Below are 23,468 nucleotides of genomic sequence, written 5' to 3'. Positions count from 1 at the left end.
ATCGATGTATGAACTGTCCATGTTTCTTGGATGACCTAAACTATGTTAAATGGGTTTCCATATCGGTAAATGACAGATTTTTAGAACAATATCTCCTGTTTGTTTCTGGAAACAATTTTGGCGAACTTAAATATTTCTTCATAGTGCGACACCAAAGCTCAAGCAAAAATTTTCCCATGATTTTCAAGATTGATAAAGGGATGATACTTAGCCTGAAGAAGGATCCTGATCCGAAACGTTGCCTGTCCATTCCCTCCATAGATGCTGCCTGACCTGTTGATTTCCTCCTGCATTTGTTTTTTGCTCGATTCCAGCATCAGCCTATTCTTGTGTCTCCACATTATACTTGGAAAATTGAAATTTTGCCCTTTTACTGAAATTAACCCAATTTTTAATTAAAATACTGAATGTGGTGTTTTGTACTAATTGCAGTGTTTGCATTTCAAGTTGTGCACCTGTTTTCTGAGAGATCACAAATTAGAATTTGGCATGTAATTGTTGATTGCAAAAAGAGGAATGTATTTGGAGCATGTCTGCATTACTTAGCAATATGAATGCTGCTTGGTTTGACAGGGTAATACTCCAAATACTGATTTACTCTTTGTAGTAAAGAGATAATTTCATTTAACAATAAAATTTCCTTTGGCATTGTGCAAAATGGGTAAAAAGTTACGCAACTATTTAAATCAGGACAGAATATCAACATTATTGTTTAAAAATGTTAAAAATCAAAAGAAAGTCAAGCAGAGGTCTGTAATGCTTTTTGCAAGCCTTTTGTCTTAAGGTAAAGGAGAAAATAGATGTTCCTTTAGGACTTGAGGAATTGTATCTACTCCAGGATATTAAAAATAAATTAGAACATCACAGGTACATTAGTCTCCATTATTTAAGAAAGGTTGAGAACAGAAATCACAAACATGTCAGTTTAACATCATATATAAAAATATTACCGAATTCTGTCGAGGACATTTTGGCAAGTATTTGAGATATGAACCAGAGGAATATTTAATATAACTGTGTCTCTGGTTTGGCAGTATGATATAGTCTTGAAGTGTAAATATACTTAAAGTGTACTTGCTTGGAAACCTTGCGTTTATTAAAAACAATTTTACGAATGGAGCATGTTGCACAAGCATAACAAGAATTTGAACATACAAAAATCATGGCATAAATATGCATGGGAAGAGGAAAGTAAGTACTAACTCTATTGGAATAGACATGATCCACTGTCGAGATTAAAAAAAAGACTAAGAAACAAAAAGGACAAAGGTATCAGCCCTATTGTGACTTTTAAAAAATCCCTTGATTCCCTAAATGTGAGAAAAATCTCCCAAACAGCCTCGAATATTCGCAGCAACCGAACATCTAGGTGGACAAATTGTTTCTCATATCAGTCGTGAATATTTGACCACTTTATTTTTATGCTATGATGTTTTTAAAGAGGCTTTGTGCCATTACTGGAAAGAGAATGGCACAAAGTTGAGTATAGGAGCAAAGAGGTCCTTCTACAGTTGTACCGGGCCCTGGTGAGACCGCACCTGGAGTACTGTGTGCAGTTTTGGTCTCCAAATTTGAGGAAGGATATTCTTGCTATGGAGGGCGTGCAGCGTAGGTTCACTAGGTTAATTCCCGGAATGGCGGGACTGTCGTATGTTGAAAGGCTGGAGCGATTGGGCTTGTATACACTGGAATTTAGAAGGATGAGGGGGGATCTTATTGAAACATATAAGATAATTAGGGGATTGGACACATTAGAGGCAGGAAACATGTTCCCAATGTTGGGGGAGTCCAGAACAAGGGGCCACAGTTTAAGAATAAGGGGTAGGCCATTTAAAACGGAGATGAGGAAGAACTTTTTCAGTCAGAGAGTGGTGAAGGTGTGGAATTCTCTGCCTCAGAAGGCAGTGGAGGCCAGTTCGTTGGATGCTTTCAAGAGAGAGCTGGATAGAGCTCTTAAGGATAGCGGAGTGAGGGGGTATGGGGAGAAGGCAGGAACGGGGTACTGATTGAGAGTGATCAGCCATGATCGCATTGAATGGCGGTGCTGGCTCGAAGGGCTGAATGGCCTACTCCTGCACCTATTGTCTATTGTCTATAGAACACTGTCCTGAAAAAATAGTGCTTTGTTTTTTTTCTCCAACTGTAGATTTTATTTTGTTTTCTGCAAAATTAATTTTGTAGTAGTCTTGAGAACTTTTCAAAAAAACACATTCAATCAAATTGTTTTAAAGTCTCACCCTTAATTGTATCTAATGTTCCTTTAGACTCGCTGTGGAAGTTTGCTCAGTGCAAATGCAGTGTGTTGATGTGGACATGATGATGCATCATGCTGATAGCAACTAGTATTGGGAGCTCAGTATTTACTAATGCTTAAACCTGTGGATGAGGTCAAAAATAAATTATTTGGTGACAGTTGTATTTTCTTTTAAATATCATTAGATTTATTTCTGCTGGCAAAACTTAGAGGCAGTTTTGAATTTCTATTCCATACTTCTCTTCAAAATATTTCATCAAGGCACTGCTCAATGAAAGGAGGCCATAATCCATGATTATATTATTTGATGTTGACATGCCTAGCATGATTGTGTGAAAACTGATTGTGCACAGTAAAGTTTGTTGGAATTCTAATTATTTATCATACCTGTTCTAAACTAAAATAAAGATTGTCTTGCTGCTTTCATTTTAACATTATCTTAGTTTGTAAGTCTACACACTAATTAAAAAATATATATTTTCAGTTAAATTTCCTCCCTTCCTCTTGTGCTGTATTTACAGTGTTGTATCCCCAAAAAATATTTTGAAATATTTAAAGAGAGCTCAGGCTCTCATAAATTTTGCATACGCAAGCACATTTACATCCATCGTGTGTCTGTGAATCTAAGCTCCTTTTGTCTGAGTCAAAATGTTCCTTCAATTAAACTTTCCTTTTTCGTTCATAATTTGATTTTTCTTGAAATAAGTGAAGGAAGTATTGAGAGAGCTAAAAAAGGCAAAAGAGAAACCCGAACCAAAGAAAGCTAAGCAACCCAAACTTTCAAGAATTGCTGAGAAGTCCAAGAAATCAAAGAAAGAAAAGGTAGAGTTGAAAACGATGAAAAAGGAAAAGCCTGAGCGGAGTTCTGAAATGAGGAAAAGGGGGCATGAGAATGAGAAGACAACGGCCAAGGTTGAGAAAATGAAAGCAAAGGAAAAATCGGAGTCCTTGAAAGAGAAAGTTAAAAAGTTCTTTCAAAAATTTAAAGTTGAAAAAAATGTGCAAGTGAAAGCGAAAGAGGAACCCAAGGTTGTCACGGTTAAATCTATCAATAAGGAAAAAATAAATAAGAAATAAAATATCAGCACGAGAAACTGATTAATCAAGCTTTACGGACGGTACTGTGACAGCAGTCCAGTAGCTCTCTCCCTAATAATATACGCCATTGTAGTGGGCCAAGTACCTTTTTTGATTTAACTGTCTCAACTGCAAATAATAGCGCTTTTCTTTTGTAAACTTGTGCAAAAACGATAAAAAAAATTGTTGCAAGTATACTATCATTCTGATAGCATCATTGTGGTCATATTGTATTACTAGTAACATGGTGAAAGTGAAATACTGTAGGTATTTACTTAAGGTCAATACCCCATTTCCTTAGTATGTTAGTATAGTTATACTTGTATATAGCTGCTTTTTAATGTTGTGTATAGTAGTTTTTAAACTTGTTCCTTGAACGATTTTCTGTGAATTTGTACAGATCCCATTCAAACATTATTTATAAAGCAAATTATATCTTGACATCTGTGATCTGCCTTAATACTTTTTAACTTTTTAGAAATACCCATGTTTTTTCATGTTGTACTTAAGCAGCTTGTACTGTAATCTAGATTTCTTGCTTGGCATTTTCCTTTTTAATTTCATGGTAGCCAGAGGAGAGGATTGCAAGCTGTTTTAGATTGATTCAAAAGTGTTCTTCATTCATGTCCTGGTATTAATTAGTTCTATTGTTGAAATTTACTATTTTTCTGTACAAACTAAAGGCAGCCGTGGAATTCCAGAAAATAATTGAATAAATTTAAATCTTACAATTTGCTCTGGTTCTCATTCTCTCCTCCCCTGTTGCCTCTTATTTTAACTTTGATGAACATTGTAATGCTTTCTGTGCCAGTGGTACCACTGCATCTTAGATTTCACCTTCCTTATTGGAATTAAGGTCAACTTTATTAAATTGGACTTGGCTGAAAATCACAATGACTTTTTCTTTCTCTTCCACCCCTCCTCCCAGGAGAAAATACAGACACCCGATGTTTGGATTTTAAAAAATAATAATTTTGGGGTGCCAATTTGTGCTGCAGAACATCTGAATCAAGTTGCAAGCCAAGTAATCATGTACGTCAATTTAATAGACATAGACTGAGATGGACCCGTTGGGTCCAAATCTCTCCTGTAGGCCTCTCCTGGGGCAACCCTCCCCCAACTGACGATCCTGCGAGCCCGCCTACCCTCTCCAACTGACGAAGCCCGTTGCCGGGCAGGGAGTTTCCCCCGGGGTCGTGGGCGGGCGAGGGGGGACAGGGAAGGGGAGAGGGTGCCAGTCACCTCGGCCCCGTGCCACCAGCGCTGCAGCCAAAACGAGCCGTGGACCCAAAGCCTTTCCTGCATTGGTCAAGCATCCCCCACTCCCCCTCCCCTCCCTCGCAGGCTCGGACACGTTGTGTTCTGCGCATGCGCGGATCTGGCGGCACTCTTACGTGAGTGTTAGATGAACGGGACCCAACTGCGTATCCCTCATTGGCCATCACTCGGGTGGGTCCCATTGTGACGTCACATGCTGAACATGGCAAGCAATCTGTTTCATAAGGTAATTTTTAAACTTTAAAATCTCGTTAACTTTAAAAATATAAGACCAACTTGGATGAAAGTGTCCCCAGAGGCATGATGAGTAAGGTGGTCCTAAAATTGTCACGCTATCGTGTGTAGGTGAAAACCACACACACAAACGGAACAAAAAAGCGCACAAGAAACGCAACGCTCACGGGACAAACAAGATGAGAGTTTTAGTAATATAAATAGATATATCTATATATATAGATGGATAGATTGCTCTCAGTGAAGAGATAATGATGGTAAGAAACCACAGCCCCAGTGTATGCCAGACTATATGCAGTAATTATTGCAGATGCTGCAAGTGTGCAATTTAAATAGGAAAGCACTGGAAAGACAGCATGAAGGGTAACATTTGTGGGTATCAAATTAGAACGAATGTTTTTCGTCTAACCTTGCATCAAAACTGATGAGAACCTGTCTAAATGACCTTTAAATGTTATTATTATACCTGCCTCAACTACTACCTCTGGCAGCTTATTGCTTATACCCACCAACCTCTGTGTTCCTATTAAATATTTCCCCTATCATTTTAGTTCTTTATTCATCTCCTCTGGGGAAAAAGACTGCGCTCACTCTATCTGTTCGCCTCATGATTTTATACATCTTTATAAGATCACACCTCGGCCTCCTAGCGTGCACAACCTCTCCCTGTAGCTCAGGCACTCAATTCCTGGCTGCATTCTCGTATATCTTCTCTACACTCATTTTATCTTTATTTAATACTGCAAGTGTAGCCTCACCAGCGTTTTATACAACCTAACATACTCAATTCCCTGACTAATAAAACCCAATGTGCCAAAGCCTCCTTTGCCACTCTATCTGCCCGTCTCATCACTTTCAGGGAGACGTGTACTTCTAGATCCCTCGGCAAATGCAAAAGCACTCACGTCCCTTGTATCAACAGGATTTCCCATAGTGTAGAAAAGATTTTGATGGGGTGGAATTTGTTTAATGTATCCTAGAAAGCTTCCTTTATCAATATATAGAGGGCCTTACTAGAGAGGACACAATACTGGGCCTCTTCTTGGGGTTCTACTCTCCAGAAATGTTGCCTGTCCCACTGCGTTATTCCAGCATTTTGTGTCTACCTTCTCTTGGGGGATGGTTAGGGCAAGTGACTGAAGTCAGTGGGGGAAAACATTTTGGAATCAATGGCTATTATTCTATACATTTTATAGATATGGAGAAAGACAGGATTGGCCCACAAGTTCAGGCATTGGACAAGAACGTTCAAAGTCGATTGGGACAGTCAGTTTGCAGGTAAAAGACTGGCTGGCCTGTGCAAGGCAAGGTGAATTATGAAGAGTACAGGGGCAGCATCATCTTGATAGGGTGAAAAATAGGGCTGGCAAGTTTAGCAAACCCTGGTTGACAAGAGAAGTTGAAGTCAGATAACAGGAGGCATATGTCCTTAGGCAGTCAGAAGCAAGCAAATCCCTCCTCGAGTGTAAGAAGTGTAGGAGGACAAAAAGACTTGAAATGGAGCTGGCAGGCAGGATAAAGGAAAATCTCAAGGGATTCAACAGATATATTAGAGTAGAAAGGTGGTGAGGGAAAGAATGAGTCCCTTTAAAGTTCATCATAGCTGTAGAGCCACAAGAGAAAAATAAGAGATACTAAATGAATACTCTGCTTTTACTGAGAAAAAGCCGATGAGAAATTTACTCAGGAATTGAAGCTTGGGAGTTGTGATATCTTAGATTACCAAAGAGGAGCTACTGGCAGTTTAACAGCACATTAAGGTGGATAAATCTCCAGAGCCTAACCAGGTACAATCTAGGATTCTGTGAGAAGTTAGGGAGGAAATTCCAGAGGCCCTTGTAGAAACTTCCATTATGGTTGACCACAGGTGAAGTTCCAGAAAACTGGAGTGTGACAAATGTTGTGCGGCTATTTGAGAAAGACAGCACAAACAAGCCAGGGTAATACAGGCCAGTGATGGGAAGTCACTGGCTTTTACAGATTCCTCTGGCAGCTCATTCCAAAGAGGAATAACCTGTGCCATTCCATATAGGGACTGACCATGGAGGGCATTATTTGGGGAGAAGATCCACCAGGAATCTTTCTCTGCGAGAGGTGGAGAGAAGTGATTAGGCATGGACTGATTAGAAACATAGAAAAATAGGTGTAGGAGTAGGCTATTCGGCCCTTCGAACCAGCACCACCATTCAATATGATCATGGCTGATTATCCAAAATCAGTACCCCGTTCCTGCTTTTTCCCATACCCCTTGATTCCTTTTGCCCTAAGAGCTAAATCTAACTGTCTTGAAAACATCCAGTGAATTGGCCTCCACTGCCTTCTTAGATTCACAACTCTCTGGGTGAAGAAGTTTTTCCTCATCTCAGTCCTAAATGGCCTTCCCCTTATTCTTAAACTGTGAACCCTGGTTCTGGACTCCCCCAATATTGGGAACTTTTTTCCTGCATCTAGCCTGTTCAATTCTTTAAGAATTTTATGTGTTTCTATAAGATCCCCTCTCATACTTCTAAATTCCAGTGAATACAAGCCCAGTCGACCCATTCTTTCATCATATGTCAGTCCCGCCATCCCGGGAATTAACCTGGTTAACCAACGCTGCACTCCCTCAATAGCAAGAATGTCCTTCCTCAAATTAGGAGACCAAAATTGCACACAATAATCCAGGTGCGGTCTCACCAGGGCCCTGTACAACTGCAGTAGGACCTCCTTGCTCCTAAACTCAAATCCCCTCGCAATGAAGGCCAACATGCCATTAGCTTTCTTCACTGCCTGCTGTACCTGCATGCTTACTTTCAGTGACTGATGTGCAAGCACACCCTGGTCTTTTTGCACCTCCCTTTTTCCTAATCTGACACCGTTTGGATAATTGCCTTCCTGTTCTTGTCACCAAAGTGGATAACCTTACATTTATCCACATTATACTGCATCAGCCATGCATCTGCCCACTCTTCCAACCTATCCAAGTCACCAAGTCTTCCAACCTATCCAAGTCAACGCTGTGGTAAAAGCCAGCTTCTTCCAACTTCGAACCATAGCTAAAATCAAACCTTTCCTCCAATTCGACGACACAGCAAAAATAATTTAAGCTTTCATTTCCTCCCGCCTAGACTACTGCAACTCCCTATACACTGGGATCAGCCAATCTTCCCTGTCCCGCCTGCAACTGGTCCAAAACGCCGCAGCGAGACTCCTGACGGGTACCCGTAAAAGGGACCACATCACCCCGATTCTGGCCTCTCTCCACTTGCTCCCTGTACGGTACAGAATCAACTTCAAGCTCCTCCTATTCACGTATAAAGCCCTAAATGGACATTCCCCCCCCTACATCAAAAATCTTCTAACCCCCCTCTCTAACTCCAGGTCCCTCAGGTCGGCCGACTTGGGGCTACTCACTATCCCGCGGTCTAGGCTTAAGCTCAGGGGTGACCGCGCTTTTGCGGTTGCAGCTCCTAGACTGTGGAACAGCATCCCTCTCCCCATCAGAACTGCCCCCTCCATCGACTCCTTTAAGTCCAGGCTCAAAACCTATTTCTACTCCCTAGCGTTTGAGGCTCATTGAGGAGGCGCTGTGAACTGTTTGCGTGCTACTGTATGTTTCATTTTTTTCCTTAGTACCTAATCAGATGTACAGCACTTTGGTCAACGTGGGTTGTTTTTAAATGTGCTATACAAATAAAATTGACTTGACTTGACTTGACCCTGCAGCCTCATAGCATCCTCATCGCAGCTCACACTGCCACGCAGCTTTGTACCATCTGCAAACTTGGAGATGTCACATTTAATTCGCTCGTCTAAATCCTTAATATATATTGTAAATAACTGGGGTCCCAGCACTGAGCCTTGTAGCACCCACTAGTCACTGCCTGCCACTCTGAAAAGAACCTGTTAATTCCTACTCTTTGCTTCCTGTCTGCCAACCAGTTCTCTATCCATGTCAATATCCTACTCCCAATACAAATGCTCAAATTTTGCACACCAATCTCTTGTGTGGGACCTTGTCAAGGTTTTTTTGAAAGTCCAGATACATCACATCCACTGGCTCTCCCTTATCCATTCTACTTGTTAAATCCTAAAAAAAATTCAGACGATTAATCAAGCATACTTTCCCCTTCATAAATCCATGCTGATTTTGACCGATCCTGTCACTGTTTTCCAAATGCTCGACTATAACATCTTTAACAATTGACTCCAGCATCTTCCCCACTACCGATGTATGACTAACTGGTCTATAATTCCCTGTTTTCTCCCTCCTTTCTTAAAAAGAGCAGTTACATTGGCTACCCTCCAGTCCACAGGAACTGATCCAGAGTTGAGAGAACATTGGAAATGATCACCAATACATTCACGATTTCTCGGGCCACCACCTTGAGTACTCTGGGATGCAGACCATCAGGCCCTGGGGATTTATCTGCCTTCGGTCCCAACAGTTTACCTAACACTATTTTCTGACAAATGTGGATTCCCTTCAGTTCCACTAGATCCTCGACCCCTAGTATTTCTGGAAGATTGTTTATGTCTTCCTTAGTGAAGACAGAACCAAAGTACTCGTTTAACTGTTATGCCATTTCTTTGTTTCCCATTATAAATTCACCTGTCTATGATTGTCAGGGTCCTGCATTTGTCTTCATTGTACACAGTCATGTTGATTAAGGTAATCAACATGACTGTGAAGAAAATCATGTTTAAGAAACCTGTTATTTTGAAGAGATCACCTAGAGGATTGATGGGAGCAGGGCAGTAGACATTGCTTATATGGACTGGAGAGGTCTTTAACAAATCCTTCATGGTAGGCTGGTCTGGATGGTTATAGCACATGGAATCCTAGATGAACAAGCCAATTGGATTCAAAATTGGCTTGAAGGGAGGAGTCAAAGGCTAGCTATGGAGGGTGTTTCTTCCGATTGAAGGCCTATGACTATTGGACTACAGCAGGGATCAGTCCACTGATGCCTCCCTTGAGGGAGGGGGAAAAACAAAGAACAATGGAGGACCCGGCGTGCGGGGACCACCATGAGGTAGGGGGAAAACAATGGAGGACCCGGCATGGGGGGAACGCCAGGGGGAGAGGGGGAGAAGAAAGGGGATGTGGCGTGGTTGCTGAGTACATTCTGTAACTTTGGCAGTGTCTTTATGTGGCGATTGTTTGCATACCTTGGATATGCAAGCAAAAATTTAACTGACGTGTCACTTGTGACAAAAGTATTCATTCATTCATGTTTATCATCTAGATTAATGATTTAGATGACAATGTAGTTACCATTATTGGTAAATTTGTAGATGGCTCGAAAATTGGTCATTTAATGGACAGTGGGGAAAGTTATCAAAGTTTACAACAGGGTCTATCAGTTGGGAAGATAGGCCAATGGAGTGGCAAGTAGAATTTATCTCGTGACAGCCTGTCAAACCAGGACAGCAAATGGCCGAGCCCTGGAGAGTTTCAAAATAGAGAGATCTGGGGGAACAGGTGCATAGTTCCCTAAAATTAGTGAGGCAGGTGGCCAATGCAGTGAAGAAGGTGTTTGGCACGCTTACCTTTATTGGGAAGGGTATTGATTACATAGGTTGGGACATTATGATGCAGCTGTACAAGTCGTTCCACACCGAAAACCATGTGCAGTTCTGGTCACCCTACTGTGAGAAGGATGTCATTAGATTGGAAAGGGAGCAGAAAAGATTCACCAGGATGTTACCTGGGTTTGTGGGGTTTAGTTATAGAGAGAGGCTGAATAGGCTCGAACTTTATTCTTTGGAGTGTAGGAGGCAAAAGGATGATCTTTCTCAGGTAAACAAGACCCTGAGGGATTACATAAGTGAACGGCCAGTCTTTTTCCCAGGGAAGAGGATTCTACAACTGGAGAGCATATGTTAAAGGTGAGGGGAGAAAGATTTTAAAGGGATCTTCAACAACCTTTCCACTCAGAGGGAAGTCCCTATAGGGAATGAGCTGCCAGAGGAATCTATAAAAGTGTATACATTTAGAATTTAAAAAAAAATTGGAACATATATATGGCTAGGAAGGATTTGGAGGGATATGGGCCAAATACAGGTAAATGGGACGAGCCCGGTATGCCAACCTGGATGGTATGGACAAGGTGAGCTGAAGAGTCTGTTTCCATGCTGTATAGCTCTGAATCTGTTACTATCCCATTCCTTTAAAGTATGGTCCTGACCTCTTCAACAATATATCATCTGATATGATCATCAGCAAAATCGCAAAGATGTTCATAATATTTGGGACTAAGGCCCATAATTTATTTATTTGCCTCTTTACTCCACAATTTGAGATTTGTAATAGAAAAAATCACATGTGGTTAAAGTGCACACTGTCAGATTTGAATAAAGGCCATTTTTATACATTTTGGTTTCACCATGGAGAAATTACAGCTATGTTTATACATAGTCTCCCCATTTCCGTGCACTATAATGTTTGGGACACATGGCTTCACATCACCTTTGGATGCCATTATTGCTGTTTATCAACATGAGGACCAAAGTTGTACCAATGAAAGTCAAAGAAGCCATTATGAGACTGAGAAACAAGAACAAAACTGTTCAGAGACATCAGCCAAACAGGCTTACCAAAATCAACTGTTTGGAACATTATTAGGAATAAAACCAGCACTGGTGAGCTTACTAATCGCAAAGGGACTGGCAGGCCAAGGAAGACCTCTACAGCTGATGACAGAAGAATTCTCTATAATAAAGAAAAATCCCCAAACACCTGTCCGACAGATCAGAAACACTCTTCAGAAGTCAAGTGTGGATTTGTCATTGACCACAGTCCGCAGAAGACTTCATGAACAGGAATACAGAGGCTACACTGCAAGATGCAAACCACTGGTTAGCTGCAAAAATATGATGGCCAGGTTACAGTTTGCCAAGAAGTACTTAAAAGAGCAACCACAGTTCTGGAAAAAGGTCTTGTGGACAGATGAGATGAAGATTAGCTTATATCAGATTGATGGCAAGAGCAAAGTATGGAGGAGAGAAGGAACTGCCCAAGATCCAAAGCATACCACCTTATCTGTGAAACATGGTGGTGGGGGTGTTGTGGCCTGGGCATGTATGGCTGCTGAAGGTACGGGCTCACTTATCTTCATTGATGATACAACTGCTGATGGTAGTAGCATAATGAATTCTGAAGTATAAAGACACATCCTATCTGCTCAAGTTCAAACAAATGCCTCAAAACTCATTGGCCAGCGGTTAATTCTGCAGCAAGACAATGATGCCAAACATACTGCTAAAGCAACAAAGGAGTTTTTCATAGCTAAAAAATGGTCAATTCTTGAGTGGCCAAGTCAACCAACGAATCTGAACCCAATTGAGCATGCCTTTTATATGTTGAAGGGAAAACTGAAGGGGACTGGTCCCCAAAACAAGCAGAAGCTAAAGATGGCTGCAATACAGGCCTGGCAGAGCATCAGCAGAGACACCCAGCAACTGGTGATGTTCATGAATCGCAGACTTCAAGCAGTTATTGCATGCAAAGGATATGCAACAAATTACTAAACATGACTACTTTCATTTAAATGACATTGCTGTGTCCCAAACATTATGGTGCCCTGAAAAGGGGGGGACTATGTATAAATTCAGCTGTAATTTCTACACGATGAAACCAAAATGTATAAAAATGGGCTTTATTAAAATCTGACAATTTACACTTTAACCACATGTGATTTTTTTTCTATTATAAATCTCAAATTGTGGAGTACAGAGGCAAATAAATAAATGATAGGTCTTTGTCCTAAACATTATGGAGGGCACTGTAAGTGTGCATGGGTACAGCTTATCAAATTAATTTATCGATCTAGTATAATATATACACTTCCTTTTCCAGTGTTTTTGTTTTGCTGGTTTTGCAATTATTTGCATATTCACTGGTCTCAAATTTAAGTCATGGCATTTTTGGTAAGAGGTGTCACAGGTGGACCGGACCTCTGATAACACCTTGTGATCGCTGCAAGATATTTGGGGAATTGGAGATAGACACAAAATGCTGGAGTAACTCAGCGGGACAGGCAGCATCTCTGGAGAGAAGGAATGGGTGACATTTCGGATCTAGACCCTACAGTCTGAAGAAGTTGTATCTCTTCTTCAAACTGAAGAAGGGTCACGACCCGAAATGTCACCCTTTCCTGCTCTGCAGAGATGCTGCCTGTCCCGCTGAGTTACTCCAGCTGTTTGTGTCTCGTCAGTTTAAACCATCATCTGCAGTTCTTTCCTACATATCTGGGGAATTATAAAAGTTATAATAATAATAATATATTCCTTTATTCGTCCCACACCGGGGAAATTTACAGTGTTACAGCAGCAAAGTGGATTGCAAGAAAGCAAGAGATCATTATAAATAAAAGATACATAAATTGTCATCAGCTTTCTGTGTTCTTAGCTGTTATTGTTGACTCGTCTGCTGGGAGCAGTGCTGGTTGTGCAGTCTCACAGCAGCGGGAAGGAAGGACTTCTTATATCTCTCCTTCACGCACATGGGGTGAAGGAGTCTGTCACTGAAGGAGCTACTCCGTGCAGTGACAGTGTCCTGCATGGGGTGGGAGTTGTCCAGCAGCGACGTTAGCTTTGCCATCATCCTCCTCTCTCCCACCACCCGCACTAAGTCGAGGGGGCAACCCAGGACAGAGCTGGCCTTCCTGACCAGCTTGTCGAGTCTCTTCCCTTCCGCCGATGAGATGCTGCTGCTCCAGCAGACCGCTCCATAGAAAATAGCCAATGCAACCACCGTGTTGTAGAAGGTCCTTAGGAGTGCCCCCTGCACTCCAAAGGACCTGAGTCTCCTTAGCAGATAAAGTCTGCGCTGGTAAAGTTGGCCCTCAATTAAATAGTGCAATAGCACACTTACCCCTCTATATCACACGACTATGATTAGGGCTGGTGGGCAAAAGCTGGAAATTGGGGAGATGTCAGAAGTCAAAGGACACTATATTCTGAATAGAGATACAACTTGATGAGGACTTTTACAGTGTATGCCAGTGTGGAGTGCCAAGGCCGATGTGGGAACCAGACATTTTTTGTGTTGTGGTGAGGAGTTGGAGGTGAGATTCCAGAACTTGGTGAAAGAATTACATAAAATATTTTGTTGAATTACTTAATCTTTAAAATCAGATTTTACCCATTTATGGTGTGCTAAATGGGTGCTGCAATTCTGATGTCAAAATGGGGAATTACCAAACAAAAATTGCATTGTCCTCGCTTTAAGAAATTGTTCTTATTATTTTCTCCATTTTTAAAGCAGTGGAGAGTGACTTTTGCATGCACAGACAGCAGTTCCTTCCAGAAGACACAACTGTCTGATTTGCATGCTGCTGACGTCAATGGTGTTAACCTCTCTCAATTAAAATTAGTGGAATAAACCAATTTTTATTGCTAGGAGTGGGATTTGGGTGTTGATGGCAGATTTCTCATCTCTAATTCCCCATGGTAAGGTTCTGATTACCTGCTGCCTTCAACTACTGTAGTCCTACTGGTGTGCTGTGCTGCCAATGATGAGGCATTTCTAGGATTTAAATCCAATAATGATGAAGGAAAGGCAATATATTTTCTAGTCACCCATTGTGCATGATTAGAAGGCAGCCTGCAGGTGATGGTACTCCCGTACACTTAAAGCCTTTATCCTTTTGTGATGGGATAATTGGGAAGTATTGGTGGATTATTCTGAATGTATAACCACATTGCACTTTGTAGATGGTACAAACTGCAGCCAATATATCAAGGTGGTAACAATATATCAAGCTGAAACTGAATGTTAAGGGTATAGGGTTAGGTACCATTCAAACAGACACCTATGTCCAGGATACTGTTGAGCTTCTTGATTATTGCAATTGAAGAGTATTCCATCACTCTCATGATGATTCTACAGACTGATGGGCCCAAAATGTCATCTGATCAGCTGAGTTCCTCTAGTTTTTACTGTGGACTTAAGCACCTGTAGCCTCTTATGGCTCCAATTTTCCGATGTGCTGTTTAAATGGGGAAAGGGCTTTGGTACATTAGGAGGCGAGACAATTACCTAAGAGAAACCAGCTCTGGCCTCCACTTCTGGCAAAAGTATTTGTTATTGGACCTGTGAATTTCCGGTCATTTGCGATCCCAAATGGACTCCGTCATTGTGAAAACATTGAAGGTAGGTAATTAGACTTTCTCTTGTTGGCAATGACAATTGCCTTTGGGTTTTACTTAAGAGTGTTACTTGCCATTTATCAGCCCATGTCTGAATGAGACCATAGTACATTGTTCACCATGCACTGATACATTTGCTGAGGAGTTGCAAATGTAATTGATCATCATCCAATCATTATGAACATTCCAACTAGGGCGGCACGGTGGCGCAGCGGTAGAGTTGCTGCTTTACAGCGAATGCAGCGCCGGAGACTCAGGTTCGATCCTGACTACGGGTGCTGTACTGTAAGGAGTTTGTACATTCTCCCCGTGACCTGCGTGGGTTTTCTCCGAGATCTTCGGTTTCCTCCCACACTCCAAAGACGTACAGATATGTAGGTTAATTGGCTGGGTAAATGTAAAAATTGTCCCTAGTGTGTGTAGGATAGTGTTAGTGTGCGGGGATCGCTGGTCGGCGCGGACTTGGTGGGCCGAAAAGGCCTGTTTCCGCGCTGTATATATATGATATGATATGAACTTCTGAACCTGTGGAAGGAAGGTGATTAGTGAAACAGTGTGACGCAGTGGGGCCCAGGACACAACCCGGAGAAACTCCTGCAATGAAATTCTTTTGGACCTCTGAAAACTAGATCAGGTGTTATGAGTGATTTCCTCTGGTTCTCCTTTGATTGCGACTTCTTGATGATATGCTCAAAAGCTATCTTAATATCAAGGGCACTCAGCATCACTTCACCTCATCCCACCTTTGATATTTCACTCTTTAGTCCATGTTTGGAGCAGGCAGTGATGGTGTCTGGAGCCAAATGCCCCTAGTGAAACTAAAGCTGGACATCTGCGATCGGGTTATTGGTGAGTAAGTGTAGTTTGATAGCTTTGTTGATGCCTTCAATCACTTTGCTGATTTCTGAGAGTAGACTGAATGATTGAGTGGTTATTAACTGGGTTGGAGTTAAGCAGAATATGCCTGGGTAATCTTCCATGTTGTCTGGCCGATGCCAATGATGTAACCATACTAAAACAGCTTGGCTGATGCTGCAGCTTGTGCTGGACATTGGCCTTTGGAATTATAGTCCAGATAACATCTGATCCTATAACCTAGGCTGCATTTGGTGCTCTTAGCTTTTTATTTATATTACATGGAGTGAATAAAATTGATTGAAGATTTGGTTTCTCTGATGGTAGAGTGGATGTGAGTGGCGCCTGGGAGACACATTTTCTGTATGTTATAAAGTTGTATAGTACAGAAACTAGCCCTTTGGCCCAACTCTTACATGCTGACTAAGATGCCCAATCTGAGCTAGTCCCAGTTGCCTGCTCATGGCCCATATTCCTCTAAACCTTTGCTATCTATATCCTTATTCAAATGTTTTTTAAACGTTATTGTGCCTGCCTTAACTAATTCCATTGGCAGCTAGTTCCATATACCCACCACCCTCGCTGTGAAAAAGTTGTCCTTCAGGTTCCTCCCTCACCTTAAACCTTTGCCCTCTAGTTTTTGATTCCCCTACCCAAAGGCTGTATTCGCCCTATCTATTCCCCTCAAATTTCATACACCTCTATAAGATCACCCCCCAGTCTCCTGTGCTCCAAGGAACAAATTCCTAGGCTGCCCAAACTCCCCCAATAGCTTAGCCCCTTGAGTCTTTGCACCATCCTGGTGAATCTTATCTGTAGTGGCATCTTTCTTGTAGCAGGATGTCCAAAAGTGACCACAATACTCCAAATGTCCTGTTCTTGAGGAAGGACATCCTTGTAATTGAGGCAGTACAGCGTAGGTTCACGAGATTGATCCCTGGGATGGTGGGACTGTCATATGAGGAAAGATTGAAAAGACTAGGCTTGTATTCACTGGAGTTCAGAAGGATGAGGGGGGATCTTATAGAGACATATAAAATTATAAAAGGATTGGACAAGCTAGATGCAGGAAAAATGTTCCCAATGTTGGGGGAGTCCAGAACCAGGGATCACAGTCTTAGAATAAAGGAGAGGCCATTTAAAACTGAGGAGAGAAGGAACTTTTTCACCCAGAGAGTTGTGAATTTGTGGAATTCTCTGCCACAGAGGGCAGTGGCCAAATCACTGGATGAATTTAAGAGTTAAATGGAGCTCTAGGGGCTAGTGGAATCAAGGGATATGGAGAGACGTTGGGCACAGGTTGCTGATTGTGGATGATCAGCCATGATCACAATGAATGGCGGTGCTGGCTCGAAGGGCCGAATGGCCTCCTCCTGCACCTATTTTCTATGTTTCTATGTAATTGTGGCCTCATCAACGATTTATACACCTGCAATACATCGTCCCAACTTCTGCCTTCAATTCCCTGACTGAAGGCCATCATGCCAAAATATTCTTTACCATCCAATCAATCTGTAACACCACTTTTAAGGAACGATTAACTTATATGCCTAGATATCTCTGCAACACACCAGGTGCTCTACTGAACACTATGAAGTTCCTGGCCTGATTCAACTTCCCAAAATGCAACAACTCACAGTTGTTTGACTTAAACTTCATTTGCCATTCCTCAGCCTTCTTGGCCAGCTGAACAAGATTCTGCTGTAATTCTTGACAGTCATCTTCATTGGCTGGATACTACCTATTTTAGTGTTATCTGCAAACTTACTAATCATGCCTCATGCAGTCAAGAAGTGTGTCATCCACTCAATGCTTTTGGTGGAATAATGGAACTTCACTTACTGCTGCACCCTGAGATCATTGAGGATGGGAATGTTCTTGAAGGAGCCACAACTTCATTTTTTAATATAATTATCCATTACCATTCATGCCTAGCCATGGCAGGACTGCAGAACTTGCATCTGTTCTGTTGTGTGATTACTTAACTAACTTGCATGCTGTTCAGTTTTGGTCTCCTAATCTGAGGAAAGACATTCTAGCCTTAGAGGGAGTACAGAGAAGGTTCACCAGATTGATCCCTGGGATGGCAGGACTTTCATATGAAGAAAGACTGGATAGATTAGGCTTATACTTGCTGGAATTTAGAAGACTGAGGGGGGATCTTATTTAAACATATAAAATTTTTAAGGGGTTGGAGAGGCTAGATGCGGGAAGATTGTTCCCGATGTTGGGGAAGTCCAGAACCAGGGGTCACAGCTTAAGGATAAGGAGGAAGTCTTTTAGGACTGAGATGAGAAAACATTTCTTCACACACAGAGTGGTGAGTCTGTGGAATTCTCTGCCACAGAAGGTAGTTGAGGCCAGTTCATTGGCTATATTTAAGAGGGAGTTAGATGTGGCCCTTGTGGCTAAAGGGATCAGGGGGTATGGAGAGAAGGCAGGTACAGGTTACTGAGCTGGATGATCAGCCATGATCATATTGAATGGCGGTGCAGGCTCGAAGGGCCAAATGGCCTACTCCTGCACCTATTTTCTATGTTTCAATGCCTACAATTCTGTGTGGCAACCTATGGTTGACATCTATATTTTGTGTGTTCTTCCCAACTGTATTCCTTATTCTGGGGCATAATTTAGGAACTTGCTGGGCCGTAAGGTTGCAGTTTGTGTGCATTTCTGCAGTCTTTCTCTTCTATTTCGCATAACGGCAATGCCACAACGCAATGGAAGGATTTCTTTCTGGGAAGACGAGGCATAGGCCTTGTAGAAACAATGCTGTGATCACCTTCTACCAATGGTTTCAAGGACACATGTACATTGGTGAGGATTCAGATTAGTGTATCGTCATATACATCAGAATGCAATGAAATTCTTTAGTCACATGATGCTCTCTGAGTAAAGAGCATATGCACAGTCATGATGAATACAACAATAAATACAATGACAAGTGCAAAATTAGAATAGTGCAATATTGTAGCAATCAGGAGTAGTGCTAAGGAAATTAAAGTACAATAACCAAACGAGGTGGAGTTAAGAGGAAGAGTGTGTGTCGGCACTTCTGGTAAGGGGCTGTAAAAGAACTAGTTGGTTTAGGAATCTGATAGCTATGAAGAAATAATTCTTAAGTCCAGATGTGTGGGCTTTCAAGCTTTTCTCCCACATCTACGCCCATAATGTAGAAGAGAGAAAAGGAAACGGCCAGGGTGACAGGCAATCTCAATGAGATTTCCAACCTTCCTGGTGCAATGTAGCATGAAGATTGACTGGATGTGAGGAAATGGCAGACTTGTGATGGACTGGGCTGTGTTCACTATTCTCTGTGTTCAGGCTGTCAAGAGTATAGTTGCCAACCCAGGCTGAGATGCATCCTATCAGAATACTTCCAATTGCGCATCTGTAGACGTTTGATAAAATCTTTATGGATAGGACAAGTTTAGAGGGATATGGGACAAACACAGGCAAGTGGGACTTGTGTAGATGGGACATGTTGGTGGGTGTGGGCAAGTTGGGCTGAGGAGCCCGTTTCCACACTGTATGACTGTACCAAATCTTCTCAAGTGTTGGGGGTTATGGGGAGAAGGCAGGAAAATTGGGTTAGGAGAGAGAGATAGATCACCCATGATTGAATGGTAGAGTAGACTTGATGGGCCGAATGGCCTAATTCTGCTCCTGTCATGTATGAACATGAATGTCTGACAAAGCAAATACGCTAATGCGCTTTCTTGATCACTGTATCATTGAGAAGGTATAAAGTTAGGTTGTGGGTGGCATGGATGCCTAAGAACTTGAAGCTGTTGACTATCTATGTAGCAGCTCCATCGATGAGGACAAAGTTGTGTACGCGTGTATTGTATACACAGGATAACATGAAGTGGGTACCTGGTACAGACCCAATCTGGCAGATGCATCCTCAGTTATTCTGCAAAGTTGATCAGTGTTGGGTGAAGGACCATTGACGTTCCCTACAAAGAATACATTTCATGTTTTTGCTACATTAAAGTTTTGTCAGAATGTTCAACAGAGGAGCACAAATTCATCAGGTGAGGGAGGAAGAAAGTGGAAATAGTTTTCTTGCACATGTTTAACTGGGGATGGGAGGGAATTTGTCACATCTGATTTTGCTGCCATGCGACTGGTCAGTTTTATTCTTTGTTGTGACACAATGGTCATGGTACAATGAAGTATATCACGGGATAATTAAAAGTTAACTATTGTTGGATCTGGAGTTCCACAGATGTCACACTGTAAGAATGGCAGATTTCCTCTCCTGAAGGGCATCAGCAAAACAGGTGGATTTTACAATAACCGCACATCTTTAAAAATGTTGTCTCCCTCTAACCTTAAAGCTATGCCCTCTGGTTTTTGAAATTTCCACATGGGAAGAAGGTTCTATCTACCCTACCCATGGTTCTAATAACTTAATATACTTCTTCAGGTCCCCTCAACCTCTGATGCTTCAGAGAAAACAATTCAAGTCTGTTCAACCTTAGCTAATACCCTCTAATCCAGGTGACCCCTTCTGACAAACATCCTTTGCACCCCATCCAAAGCCTCCACATCCTTCCTGGAATGAGGGACCAGACTGAACACAATACTCCATATGCAGATGAACCGAAGTTTTATAAAGCTGCAGCATGGCTTCCCGATTCTTTACAGTTCAGTCTAAGTTCACGTGTACCGAAGTGCAGTGAAAAACTTTTTGGTGCATGCTATCCAGTCAGTGGAAAGACAATACATGATTACAATCAAGCCATTTGCAGTGTATAGATACATGATAAGGGAATAACGTTTAGTGCAAGGTAAAGCCAACAAAGTCCGATCAAGGATAGTCTGAGGGTCACCAATGAGGTAGATAGTTGTTCAGGACTGCTCTTTGGTTGTGGTAGAATGATTCAGTTGCCTGATATCAGCTGGGAAGAAACTATCCCTGAATCTGGAGGTGTGCGTTTTCACACATCTATATATTTTGCCTGATGGGAGAGAGGAGAAGAAGGAGTGGCCAGGGTGTGACTCGTCCTTGATTATGCTGCTGGCCTTGCCGAGGCAGCGTTAGGTATAAATAGAGTCAATGGAAAGGAGGTTGGTCTGTGTGATGGTCTGGGCTGCATCCTCAGTCCTGTGTAAGTGCCCCAATCAATGAGGGCAAGCATACCATACACTGCCTTTACCACTCTTATCTACTTATATTGACATTTACAGGGAGCCATGGACTTAGAGCCCCAAGATCCTTTGGTACATCAATGCTATTAAGGCTGTTGCCAGTAAATGTATACTTTTCCTTTATATTCAATTGTACAAGAAGTTGGTGAGGCTGCACTTGGTGGATAGTGTTCAGTTTTGGTCAGCCTGCTGCAGGAAATATCCCATTACGCTGGAGACAGAGTAAAATCATGAGAGGAATAGATAGGGTGAATGACCAAAGTCTTTCTCAAGGTAGAGGAATAAAGAACTAGAGGGCAAAGGTTTAAGAAGTGAAGGAAAAACATTAAAAGAATTCAAAGGAACCTGAGGAGCAACCTTTTTAGACAGAGGATGGTGAGTATATGGAACGAACAGCCAGAGGAAGAAGATGAGGCAGGAATGGTAACAATATTTAAAACATTTGGACAGGAATATGGCAAGGAAAGTTGAGAGGGGTTCGAGCCAAACGCAGGCAAATTGAACTAGCTTAGATAGGGCATTTCAATTGGCATGGACGAGTTGGGCCTAAGGGCCCTTCCGTGCTCTGACTTTGACCTTCCAAAGTACAATCCCTCACACTTGCTCAGATTCAACTCCATCTGCCATTTCTCAGCCCATATCTATAACTGATCTTTATTCCACTCTATCCTTTGACAACCTTCCTCACTGCCTGCAACTTCACCCCTTTCAGTGTCATTTGCAAACTTACTAACCGACCCATCTACAGGGTCTCGACCTGAAACATCACCTATTCCTTTTCTCCAGAGATGCCGTCTGACCCGCTGAGTTACTCCAATCTTTTGTGTCTATCTTACATTTACTTTCATGTAATTTTTATATATCACAGGCCCCAGCACAGATCCCCATAGAAGACCATTTGTCACAGTCCTCCAACCATTGGTGGGATTTTCTTTAATGTATTCTGTTCTTTTGCCCCTTCTAATTCCCTTTTTAAGGTCTTTCCTACTTGCTTTATGTCTCTCATGCCATGTCAGATTTCATTTTCCTGAACCTTACACGGGCTTCCTTTTTCTTTTTGTTCAAATTTACAGCCTCTGGCCATCTAGGGATCTTGCCATCCTGAAGCATATGCTTTAAATCTTTTCATTAAAAATCAATGTTGCACATCAAAGCTCTGCATTGGTACATTGTAAATCAAAGAAGCAAGATGTTTAGAAAAGCATAAAGTGGATATCTAGCTATTGGGTATGTGGATATATTTTGGAGATCTAAGCCATTCTGTGGAAATTTCTATGGAATGAGAATATTAAAAAGCAAATTTGTGCCTTACTAGCTTTTGTTAAAAAATAATATAGAAATGGCTACGAAGACCCAAACACACAAGGCTAGAGTGAAGGCTTGTGAGTTGGGAAGAGAAATGATTACAACAATTTACATATAATTCTGTTTAAGCCTAATGAAGGTCTACATTTGCTGAACCATTCAATTCAAACAATGTTCAAAGGAATATAATGTGATTACAGTGATTTTCAAGGTGCCAAGCCCTTTGCAAAGACTCCACCTATATTATGGGGAATTTCTAACAGATTCATCTTTTTCTACTTTTTTTGCATTTATAATGTTCATGGTAGTGGTTTGGATTGAAATGAACATAATTGATGTAACTTAATTGAGATTATTTGAGTTGGTGTGTTTGAAACAAATGATTGGATGAAGATATTTTTGATCTTGGCAGCTTTATTTTTCTAGTGCTAGTATTTTTTGCCTAGTAACACACTTGTCTACATGAACCCTGTTTGCTTCACAGTCAGCCATTAATACCATTTGGACCGGTTAGCGGGCAGCGGCGGAGTCGGCCATGGAGTGGGCGCCGCCATCTTACCGCGGGCCTTCGGCGGCGGCCGCCTTCGCCCTGCCGCGCTGCCATGGCCGCCACCCCTCGTAAACGTGGGCGAGCAGGGCCAGGGACAGGACGACCCTGCCTCCCGGGGGCAGCACGGCCAGGTTGGAGGCGACTGGAGGCCGGGTCCCCGGGACAGAAGCCTCGCCGGCGCCCCGGGGAGACTCGAGCCGGCGGCCTGGGGCCCGTATCTGGGGCCGGAGGAGCAGCAGCAGCCGGCGGACAGTGCTCCCTGCCCGTGGGGCTGCGGACCACCACCCGGAGAGAACCGCCCCGGTCTCGACTGTCCCCCCAAGCCGTGGGATCAGCCGCACGACTACTCCCGCCCCCACGATGTCTCCACTGTCTTGTGTGCATGCCACAAGTGCAGTCGCCAAGTCATTGGTTCCAGCGGCTTGGGGCTTGTCTACCTAGCATGTGAAGCTTGGGTTCAGCGGATTGCGAGGAGGAAACTACCAGAAGGTTCAACGAGCAGAAAGACGATCCCAGCAAAGCGCTGTGGAGTGCAAACAGGGCAGAGTGAGATACGTAGGACACTTCTGACCATCCACTGCATCCCGACCTGTCCCCAGCCGTCTCGACTATGTCTTGCTGCTG

General features: G+C 42.4%; 1 protein-coding gene across 8 annotated transcripts in view; it reads left to right on the top strand.

Annotated features, from left to right (window-relative positions):
- unm_hu7910 (un-named hu7910) overlaps positions 1-23,468 on the top strand; it is a 175,871-nt gene that overhangs the window by 56,759 nt on the left and 95,644 nt on the right. The window lies entirely within an intron of this gene.

Source organism: Rhinoraja longicauda, chromosome 4 (assembly GCF_053455715.1).
Source record: "Rhinoraja longicauda isolate Sanriku21f chromosome 4, sRhiLon1.1, whole genome shotgun sequence".
Lineage (NCBI taxonomy): Eukaryota > Metazoa > Chordata > Chondrichthyes > Rajiformes > Arhynchobatidae > Rhinoraja > Rhinoraja longicauda.
The sequence above is the reverse complement of the archived record's forward strand: the minus strand, read 5'-3'. Positions and strand labels throughout refer to the sequence as shown.